The sequence below is a fragment of the Schistocerca americana genome, chromosome 7 (assembly GCF_021461395.2).
Source record: "Schistocerca americana isolate TAMUIC-IGC-003095 chromosome 7, iqSchAmer2.1, whole genome shotgun sequence".
NCBI classification, from domain to species: domain Eukaryota; kingdom Metazoa; phylum Arthropoda; class Insecta; order Orthoptera; family Acrididae; genus Schistocerca; species Schistocerca americana.
Window position 1 is genome coordinate 256,677,037 of NC_060125.1, and position 9,548 is coordinate 256,686,584.

General features: G+C 44.3%; 1 pseudogene; it reads right to left on the bottom strand.

The window, feature by feature from the left end:
- Positions 1–8,274: 8,274 nt before the first annotated feature.
- On the bottom strand, positions 8,275–8,391 carry LOC124623375 (annotated as a pseudogene).
- Between the last annotated feature and the right edge of the window lie 1,157 nt (positions 8,392–9,548).

Genomic DNA, 9,548 nt, shown 5'->3' on the forward strand with positions numbered 1-9,548 from the left:
CTTAATGTCTATTTTTGAAATGTAAAGTTAAATAAAGGAAAATGAGCATAAAAGATAGTGAAGAGATTCGACTAGTAGAAAGAAAAAAATTCTGAAAGATAAGTTGTTCTACTTGATTTCTTAGTACTATAGTCAGATACATATTGCGATTTCTGTCAGCGAGACATTACTTAAGTGGATGATATTTAGCACAGCCACGATATCCGTTTGAAATTCTCCTCAGAGTTTCATTAACATGCAGACTGAGTCAGAGTAACTGACCGTTAAAGACTAACGTATTGTACAAACCAGTTCAAGCTAGTGAAAAGAAAAGCATCGGCTTTTCATCGATATTCTGAGGATGTTTACTTTTGGAAAAGTTATGTACGCAGAGGCTCTAGAACTACAGCTTTTACCAAAATACTGGGCTGCAAAATAATTTCGGTAGCTATGAAGAGCATATTTCCACTCATATCAGATCACTGAAGTGGAGCATGAACGCAGGTAGGACCAAACGTCTCAAAACATTTGCAACACCTTCATGACTAGCTTTCTTTGTGATTTCCTGACTCTGAAACGTCCTCGTCACTACTATCTTTACTACGGGTAATAGCTAATTATCGCTGTAAAATGAGGGTGAAAGTAACCTTGTATTGTCACCCATTACATTCCATTAGATCGCGTCTGACTCCAGTCGTGTACGGAGTAATGCGGCTTGCGTACTTGTTCAGTTTGCCAAGATCCCTCGGACCATAATGTAAAGCTTATACGGTGTGTGCATAGTCTCTTAAAGCAAGAAGGGCTGTCAACATATGAAGTTGTGCGCCGAATCGGCATACATCACAGCGACGTAATTCATTCAACTACTGTCGTGAGATACAAAACATTTGCTGATGTGTTTCTTATCTGTAAGCTAAGCCTCGCAGATACCCAGAGGAGGATGCAAAACTGAGTGCTACGGTTCTGGAAACAACTGGGAGAGCCATGACGACCCGGACAGAACGTACACCAGCACCGTACGATGAATTTGGCCTCCAGGCGTACATTACGAATAGCAGTACAGACCCCCAGCAACGAATTGTGTGAAAAAGGTGGGCGAGGAAACTCTCGGAATGGAACCTGGGTCACTGGCGTCGAGAGCTCGTCATTCATGAGAGCATAATTTATTTGACACCTGATGATCGTTGCATAACAGCCTGGAAGTGGTCAGGTACCACTGTATGTCTTAGATTTGCAGTACCGCAAATTTGGTCAGTCTTGTTTAGGGCCGGTATCACGTACGGTTATCGAGGCTACCTTGAGGACTGTGCAGCATCGGAGACCAGTCTCCAACTTATTATCTGGTTTTACCCAACATTTCGGAAAGGGTTCATCTTTCAGGACGATAATGCACGAGTACACAGCGTCAAGACCGTAAATACCTTCCTCCAGGAGGCAGCAGTCAAACGAATGGAAGAGCCTATGCCCTACGGTATCTGCTGACATAAGCCTGGTTTGGCATGCTTGGAACCGGTTGAAAGTAACAGTGCGTCGTCCCACGAAACCACCCTAAACGCTGGGCAGCCTTAAGAGAGCCGCCGTTGAAGAGGAGATAGGATAGAGCAGCAATGTCATGATCAATTTGCGAACAACTTTCGAATAAGGATCAAACTACACTACTGGCCATTAAAATTGCTACATCAAGAAGAAATGCAGATGATAAACGGGTATTCACTGGACAAATATATTATGGTTTACATTTTTACGCAATTTTGGTGGATAGATCCTGAGAAATCAGTACCCACAACAACCACCTCTGGCCGTAATAACGGCCTTGATACGCCTGAGTATTGAGTCAAATAGAGCTTGGATGGCGTGTACAGTTACAGCTGCCCATGCTGCTTCAACACGATACCACAATTCATCAAGAGTAGTGACTGGCGTATTGTGACGGCCACCATTGACCAGAAGTTTTCAATTGGTGAGAGATCTCGAGAATGTGCTGGCCAGGGGAGCAGTCGAACATTTTCTGTATTCAGAAAGGCCCGTACAGGACCTGCAACATGCGATCGTGCATTATCCTTCTGAAATGTAGGGATTCGCAGGGATCGAATGAAGGGTAGAGCCACAGGTCGTAACACATCTGAAATGTAACGTCCACTGTTTAAAGTGCCGTCAATGCGAACAAGAGGTGACCTAGACCTGTAACCAATGACACCCCATACCATCACGCCGTGTGATACGTCAGTATGGCGATGACGAATACATGCTTCCAATGTGCGTTCACCCCGACGTTGCCAAACACGGATGCGACCATCATGATGCTGTAAACAGAACCCGGATTCATCCGAAAAAATGACGTTTTGCCATTCGTGCACCCAGGTTCGTCGTTGAGTGCACCGTCGCAGGCGCTCCTGTCTGTGATGCAGCGTCAAGGGTAACCGCAGCCATGGTCTTCGAGCTGATAGTCCATGCTGCTACAAACGTCGTCGAACTGTTCGTGCAGATAGTTGTTGTCTTGCAAACGTCCCCATCTGTTGACTCAGGGATCGAGACGTGGCTGCACGATCCGTTACAGCCATGCGGATAAGATGCCTGTCATCTCGACTGCTAGTGATACAAGGCCGTTGGGATCCAGCACGGCGTTCCGTATTAGCCTCCTGAACCCACCGATTCCATATTCTGTTAACAGTCATTGGATCTGGACCAACTCAAGCAGCAGTGTCGCGATACGATAAACTTTATCAAAGTCGGAAACGTGATGGTACGCATTTCTCCTCCTTACACGAGGCATCACAACAACGTTTCATCAGGCAACGCCGGTCAACTGCTGTTTGTGTATGAGAGATCGGTAGGAAACTTTCCTCATGTCAGCACGTTGTAGGTGTCGCCACCGGCGCCAACCTTGAGTGAATGCTCTGAAAAGCTAATCATTTGCATATCACATCATCTTCTTCCTGTCGGTTAATTCGCGTCTGTGGCACGTCATCTTCGTGGTGTAGCAATTTTAATGGCCAGTAGTGTATATTATCGTGCACAGGGTGAAGCAACACCTTATTGAAAGTTATCTAGTAGCAGATTTTGATTTCACAGATATGCAAATGCGTGCACTTGCGAACAGACTTCCTTTATTTTACGATACTGGAGTGCCTCTTTTACTCTGATTACGATGCAAACTTCTTATGGACATGCATGCATGTCCAAAGGAACAGTCACTGCGGCGACCACAGCCGTTACGAAACACATCAAATGAATTAGCAATTGCGAATAAGGACTACCGTCGGCTGTAGAATGGAATGACGACACTGAAAATTTGTGCCGGACCGGGATTTGAACCCGAATGTCCCGCTCATCGCGAGCGGTCGCCTTACGGTTTGGCTATCCGTGCACGACTCACAGCCAGACCAAAACTTCGACATGTCGTCAGCTATGCGTCTACGATCTGCATGTCCAAAAGAAGTTTGCATCGTAATCAGAATAACACAGTCACTGCAATATCGATACCGGGCAAGCGACTTTCAAGTGCAACGCCTGAACTGTCAGGAATATACATAATGGACGTACGAATTCAGATGGTATACGCATGGTTGACGATACATGGAAGTTTGTGAGTGGCCGGCACGGTAGCTCAGCGTGTTCGGTCAATAGGTTAGATGCCCTCTGTAATAAAAAAACGGAGTTAATCGCTCAGCGAAGAACTTGAACAAGCGTCATAGGACGTCCGCTCCGAAAAAAAAGAATAGTAACAAAATGAGATGACAAAAAAAAGAGAAAAATGATAAGGCGACCGCTCGCGATGAGCGAGAAATCCGAGTTTGAGTCCCGGTCCGGCACAAATTTTCAGTGTCGTCATTCCATTCTACATCTGATGGTAATCCTTATTCGCAATTACGAATTCATTTGAAGTGTCTTTATTTTGATTATTCTTCTGTTTTTATGTCACAGTAAAGTTTTTTTCATAAAACTTAGGCTTTCCTTCCCCGTTTCCTCTTAATCTAAACTCACTGTCGTCTGCAGCTGGCACCAAAAAAAATTGAGCTGTTTTCGTAGAACCTAAACCGAGCGACGCTTACGAAACACCCCGAGCGCTGTAGCTCAGAGGACAGCATACATATTTGGCAGGAGCATGCTTCCTGCCCAAATGATGTACCGAAAGTGACAATAAGTACTTACACATATCAAAAGAGGGTGAAGAAGGCACCGTAGCCATTTTGCCGCAAAAAAGGGAACAAGTAGTATACTGTATATAAATACCTTCCATGTATAACAGATATCGACAGTGAGCAATCTTTTAGCCCTATATTATTCTGAGGCGTGCAAGAATCGAATTAAGTGTACCACCATAACTAAAACTGCCGTCAGAATACCCTTAGGAAGTTATCGTAAATGTTTGTTAGCTGAATGCAATATAAATCAGCTCATAAAATATTATTTTTTTAAATTTAAGAATGCTATGTGTACATAGTAGGAGAAGATACGTTCACAGACCTCGTGAAAGCGCATTATGAAACAAATTAAAAGAGAATAACGTTGATTATCTCCTGAGTGAAATAGATAATCTACGTAAACACGCCATTTCTGTGTGGACTGTTGCGTGACTTTTCTAATGCCACAAATTTTTATAAGCATGAAAACCGTTTTCATTGATCCATTCCTCCAAGAGACTTATTGGAACTACACTCCTGGAAATGGAAAAAAGAACACATTGACACCGGTGTGTCAGACCCACCATACTTGCTCCGGACACTGCGAGAGGGCTGTACAAGCAATGATCACACGCACGGCACAGCGGACACACCAGGAACCGCGGTGTTGGCCGTCGAATGGCGCTAGCTGCGCAGCATTATGCACCGCCGCCGTCAGTGTCAGCCAGTTTACCGTGGCATACGGAGCTCCATCGCAGTCTTTAACACTGGTAGCATGCCGCGACAGCGTGGACGTGAACCGTATGTGCAGTTGACGGACTTTGAGCGAGGGCGTATAGTGGACATGCGGGAGGCCGGGTGGACGTACCGCCGAATTGCTCAACACGTGGGACGTGAGGTCTCCACAGTACATCAATGTTGTCGCCAGTGGTCGGCGGAAGGTGCACGTGCCCGTCGACCTGGGACCGGACCGCAGCGACGCACGGATGCACGCCAAGACCGTAGGATCCTACGCAGTGCCGTAGGGGACCGCACCGCCACTTCCCAGAAAATTAGGGACACTGTTGCTCCTGGGGTATCGGCGAGGACCATTCGCAACCGTCTCCATGAAGCTGGGCTACGGTCCCGCACACCGTTAGGCCGTCTTCCGCTCACGCCCCAACATCGTGCAGCCCGCCTCCAGTGGTGTCGCGACAGGCGTGAATGGAGGGACGAATGGAGACGTGTCGTCTTCAGCGATGAGAGTCGCTTCTGCCTTGGTGCCAATGATGGTCGTATGCGTGTTTGGCGCCGTGCAGGTGAGCGCCACAATCAGGACTGCATACGACCGAGGCACACAGGGCCAACACCCGGCATCATGGTGTGGGGAGCGATCTCCTACACTGGCCGTACACCACTGGTGATCGTCGAGGGGACACTGAATAGTGGACGGTACATCCAAACCGTCATCGAACCCATCGTTCTACCATTCCTAGACAGGCAAGGGAACTTGCTGTTCCAACAGGACAATGCACGTCCGCATGTATCCCGTGCCACCCAACGTACTCTAGAAGGTGTAAGTCAACTACCCTGGCCAGCAAGATCTCCGGATCTGTCCCCCATTGAGCATGTTTGGGATTGGATGAAGCGTTGTCTCACGCGGTCTGCACGTCCAGCACGAACGCTGGTCCAACTGAGGCGCCAGGTGGAAATGGCATGGCAAGCCGTTCCACAGGACTACATCCAGCATCTCTACGATCGTCTCCATGGGAGAATAGCAGCCTGCATTGCTGCGAAAGGTGGATATACACTGTACTAGTGCCGACATTGTGCATGCTCTGTTGCCTGTGTCTATGTGCCTGTGGTTCTGTCAGTGTGATCATGTGATGTATCTGACCCCAGGAATGTGTCAATAAAGTTTCCCCTGCCTGGGACAATGAATTCACGGTGTTCTTATTTCAATTTCCAGGAGTGTAGTTTACTGCCTGCTTTTTCCTCGTATTTCAACGTTTTCGTTTTAAAAAGTCAATTTGCGAAAGGCTATTCCAAATTATCGTTGAAAATTAGTTATCTTCTCAGTCACAATTACTGATAATAGTGTTTTGAAGACAAAATTTCTATTTCATTATTTATGGAAACCATCAGCCGAACATGCTGCGGTTTTTCTCCGTCTCGCCTGCTCCCCCCTCCCCCCCTCCTCCCCCCTCCTCTCCCCCCCCCCCCCTCTCTCTCTCTCTCTCTCTCTCTCTCTCTATGTATATATATATATATATATATATATTCTAATTTCATTGTAACCTTTTAACCAACATTCCAAGAAAATATCTTTGTCTGAATGTTTTTATATATGTTACGACTGCCTGAGTTATACCGACTAATTTAACATCGTCGTTAATCGCAGCGATCCATTTAATTGGCTCAATTCTGGCCTTACTTCTTTTTCCGTAGAATTCTAGTATTTGTTTTGTCAGCCTAGTCCGTGCCATTCTGATACATATAGGGCTTAGTATACAGCGCAATTCAGCCAAGCTGTTAGCCACATACATTTTTAGACATCGTAACTCTATTTTCACTCAGACGAATTGTGAGAAACTCCTCACTAACGACTTATAGTCTCACTTATATTAAGTATAGAGTTACTGGTAGCAACATAGCTTTTTCAAGTATGTGCTACTGTTGGTACTGTGGTACTAAAAGATCAACAAATTCAACGATGTTTTACTGTCCAAAACCCGACTACTTGGTTCAGAATAGTTACAATATTTATAACTTGGGATTTATCTGTTTTGAACACGAAACCAATAGCTGTCTAATACGGAAGCTCGTGATTCATACCAAAATTTGGAAATACTTCACGAGGGATACGAAGTGTTACACTGCCTCTATTTAGGTACAAAAGAGGCACAGAGGAGTTTTAATTTCGTCTGTGTCGTTCACGTGACTCAAGTACTGTTAAATATGGTCTGAAAAAATAAATAACTTTCAAAAACCAAGGGACAATAGATACGCTACTTGTTACGGAGAATAGAGGAGGGACGGGAAGTAAGCTTTTGGGTTGAACACACAAGGGTATCCAGACAGACGCTGCCTAACAAGAATGACAATTCAGTTAACGTGCAAAAAAATTTATTTTTAGAGCACTGGAATATTAAGCAGAGTTTAAGAAATAAGCCTACAACGAGCGATGTAAATAGTTGTTCTCGCAGCTTTTGTTCATAATCCGCATGTTAGCTCCAGCCCAGATCACGTGATCTGGGGCCCCAGAGAAATTGCCAATGCCTCTGTTATAAGCAATCTCAACATTTTGCTCAAAACAGCTTCCATCCTTATCAGCTGCAGGCGGAATTAGAGAAGACACGTGGAATTCTGTCGCTCGGTTCTAGTACGACTTCAGAACAATAAGTTCTTTCTGTCCAGAATTCTCATTATCGCTGAAGCTACCTATAACAATCGCGGGAAGCTGAATGTAAGAAATATGCATTATTGCGCTGCCGAGAATCCGCACTGTTAAAGGTTGGTTGCACTTAAGAGGCAATGAGTGCGAACGTTTGGTGCAGGATAATTGGAGACCATGTGATTCCTGTTTATTTCACTGAAGAAACCTTAACGGGTAAAAGATCAACACAGTTTCTTACAGAAGTGCTGCTGCCTTTCCTCGGGGAAGTACCGCTTGGCATGTGCTGATTAGAGTTTTAAAACAACCGTAGGCTACCGCAGACCATCACAAGTACACGTAAACTACGGTAGTTTTCTTAGTAGCCTTGATCAGTTCAGATCGTTGCCGCATTACCCGTACGTTAGGTGTTTGCACACCTATCGGGAATTACCCCATTTCGTTTGCTTTGTTTGCGTATGCAGTGAGTCTTTACTAGATTTCCATAGAAACCGGAAGTGGTGAACCATCTAGAAACAGAGTGAGGGTAGATAAAGGGCTGGGTGATTTACGGACATTTTTGTTCTACATAGTTATCCTCCTGTATGTTTCTTAAAAAGCACTCCGTCTTCAGGCCACAAGTGGCCCACCGGTACCATCCGACCGCCGTATCATCCTCAGATAAGGATGCGGATAGGAGGGGCGTGGTCAGCACACCGCTCTCCCGGTCGTTGTGATGATTTTCTTTGACCGGAGCCGCTACTATTCGGTCGAGTAGCTCCTCAATTGGCATCACGAGGCTGAGTGCACCCCGAAAAATGGCAACAGCGCATGGCGGCTGGATGGTCACCCACCCAAGTGCCGACCACGCCCGACAGCGCTTAACTTCGGTGATCTCACGGGAACCGGTGTATCCACTGCGGCACGGCCGTTGCCGTATGTTACTTAAACACAAACATTATTTATAGCAAAATTGAAACTGTCAATGTTTAGTTTAGGTTTTGCTCTAAAGTTGTTGATTTGTAGCGTAAAACAGAGGAATGTTGCAGTAAAAATTAAAAAAAAAAATCAGTTTATCACATAGTGGCAGAAAATTTAATTATGTCAAAAAATAAATAAATAAAAAACCTTCATGTCAAACATCGCTTCAGTATTTCGTTGAGCTTAAATAAAACATGTTTCTGTTATATATACAACTTTCGCACTTATAGATAATAACAGGAAACCCTTGCCTTTGATTACTATGAAGAATGTTCTTTTGAATACAAATTAACAACAATATCTATATAAATTTGTTTATGTTTGTGCATTTGAACTGTAATTACGTCGAACGTAGTTGCTTTAATTACATAAAAGCGCAGAAGTTACGCTATCAACTATTTTTTTTTTTCACTTGTAAAATACAATTTACATTTCTTAAGGTTGTAAAATACACAATGGACTGACGCTAAACGACGTGCAGTTCTAATTATGCGCAAAATAAATAAAAAACAAAGAGAAGTCATCAGTTCTGAGTTTCTCTCACACATTAATTTATGTTTCTTTCCCTAATAATGCTAACAATACTACTAGTAATACTATAATTTACTACTTTATTTACATGGCGGGGATGAAAATCGACAAATCGGAACACAAGACCTGTCCTTTAGTCAGTCGTCAACAGTTGACAGTTAATGTGGGTAAAATGAACACCAACGAACAGAAGACAGAAATGATACTGATCTATGGAGAATGCCAGTTAGCAGAATAGAAATTATAATAATGCTTTCTTTCTTACAACGCGGACGCATGCGATACGATACTGTAGCACTTCCATATGTCCTTGTTCACCTAACTCAGATTCGGCGTATATGAGTCACAACTCACGAAAATATGTCTAAGTGTTGCTTACCTTCACGCCACCCGTCACAAAAGCGTTATCCACCCTATCGTATCTAGGGAACTCTACCCTCTCACGCACTGATAACCAACTTTGTTGCAACATTTAACTTACGTTAAATCCGTACATGAAAATGAATGCGCCGATACCGATGAATAATTTAACTTTTGACAGGTATTCTAGTAGGTGCTTAATTACGAGTTACAACATGGTG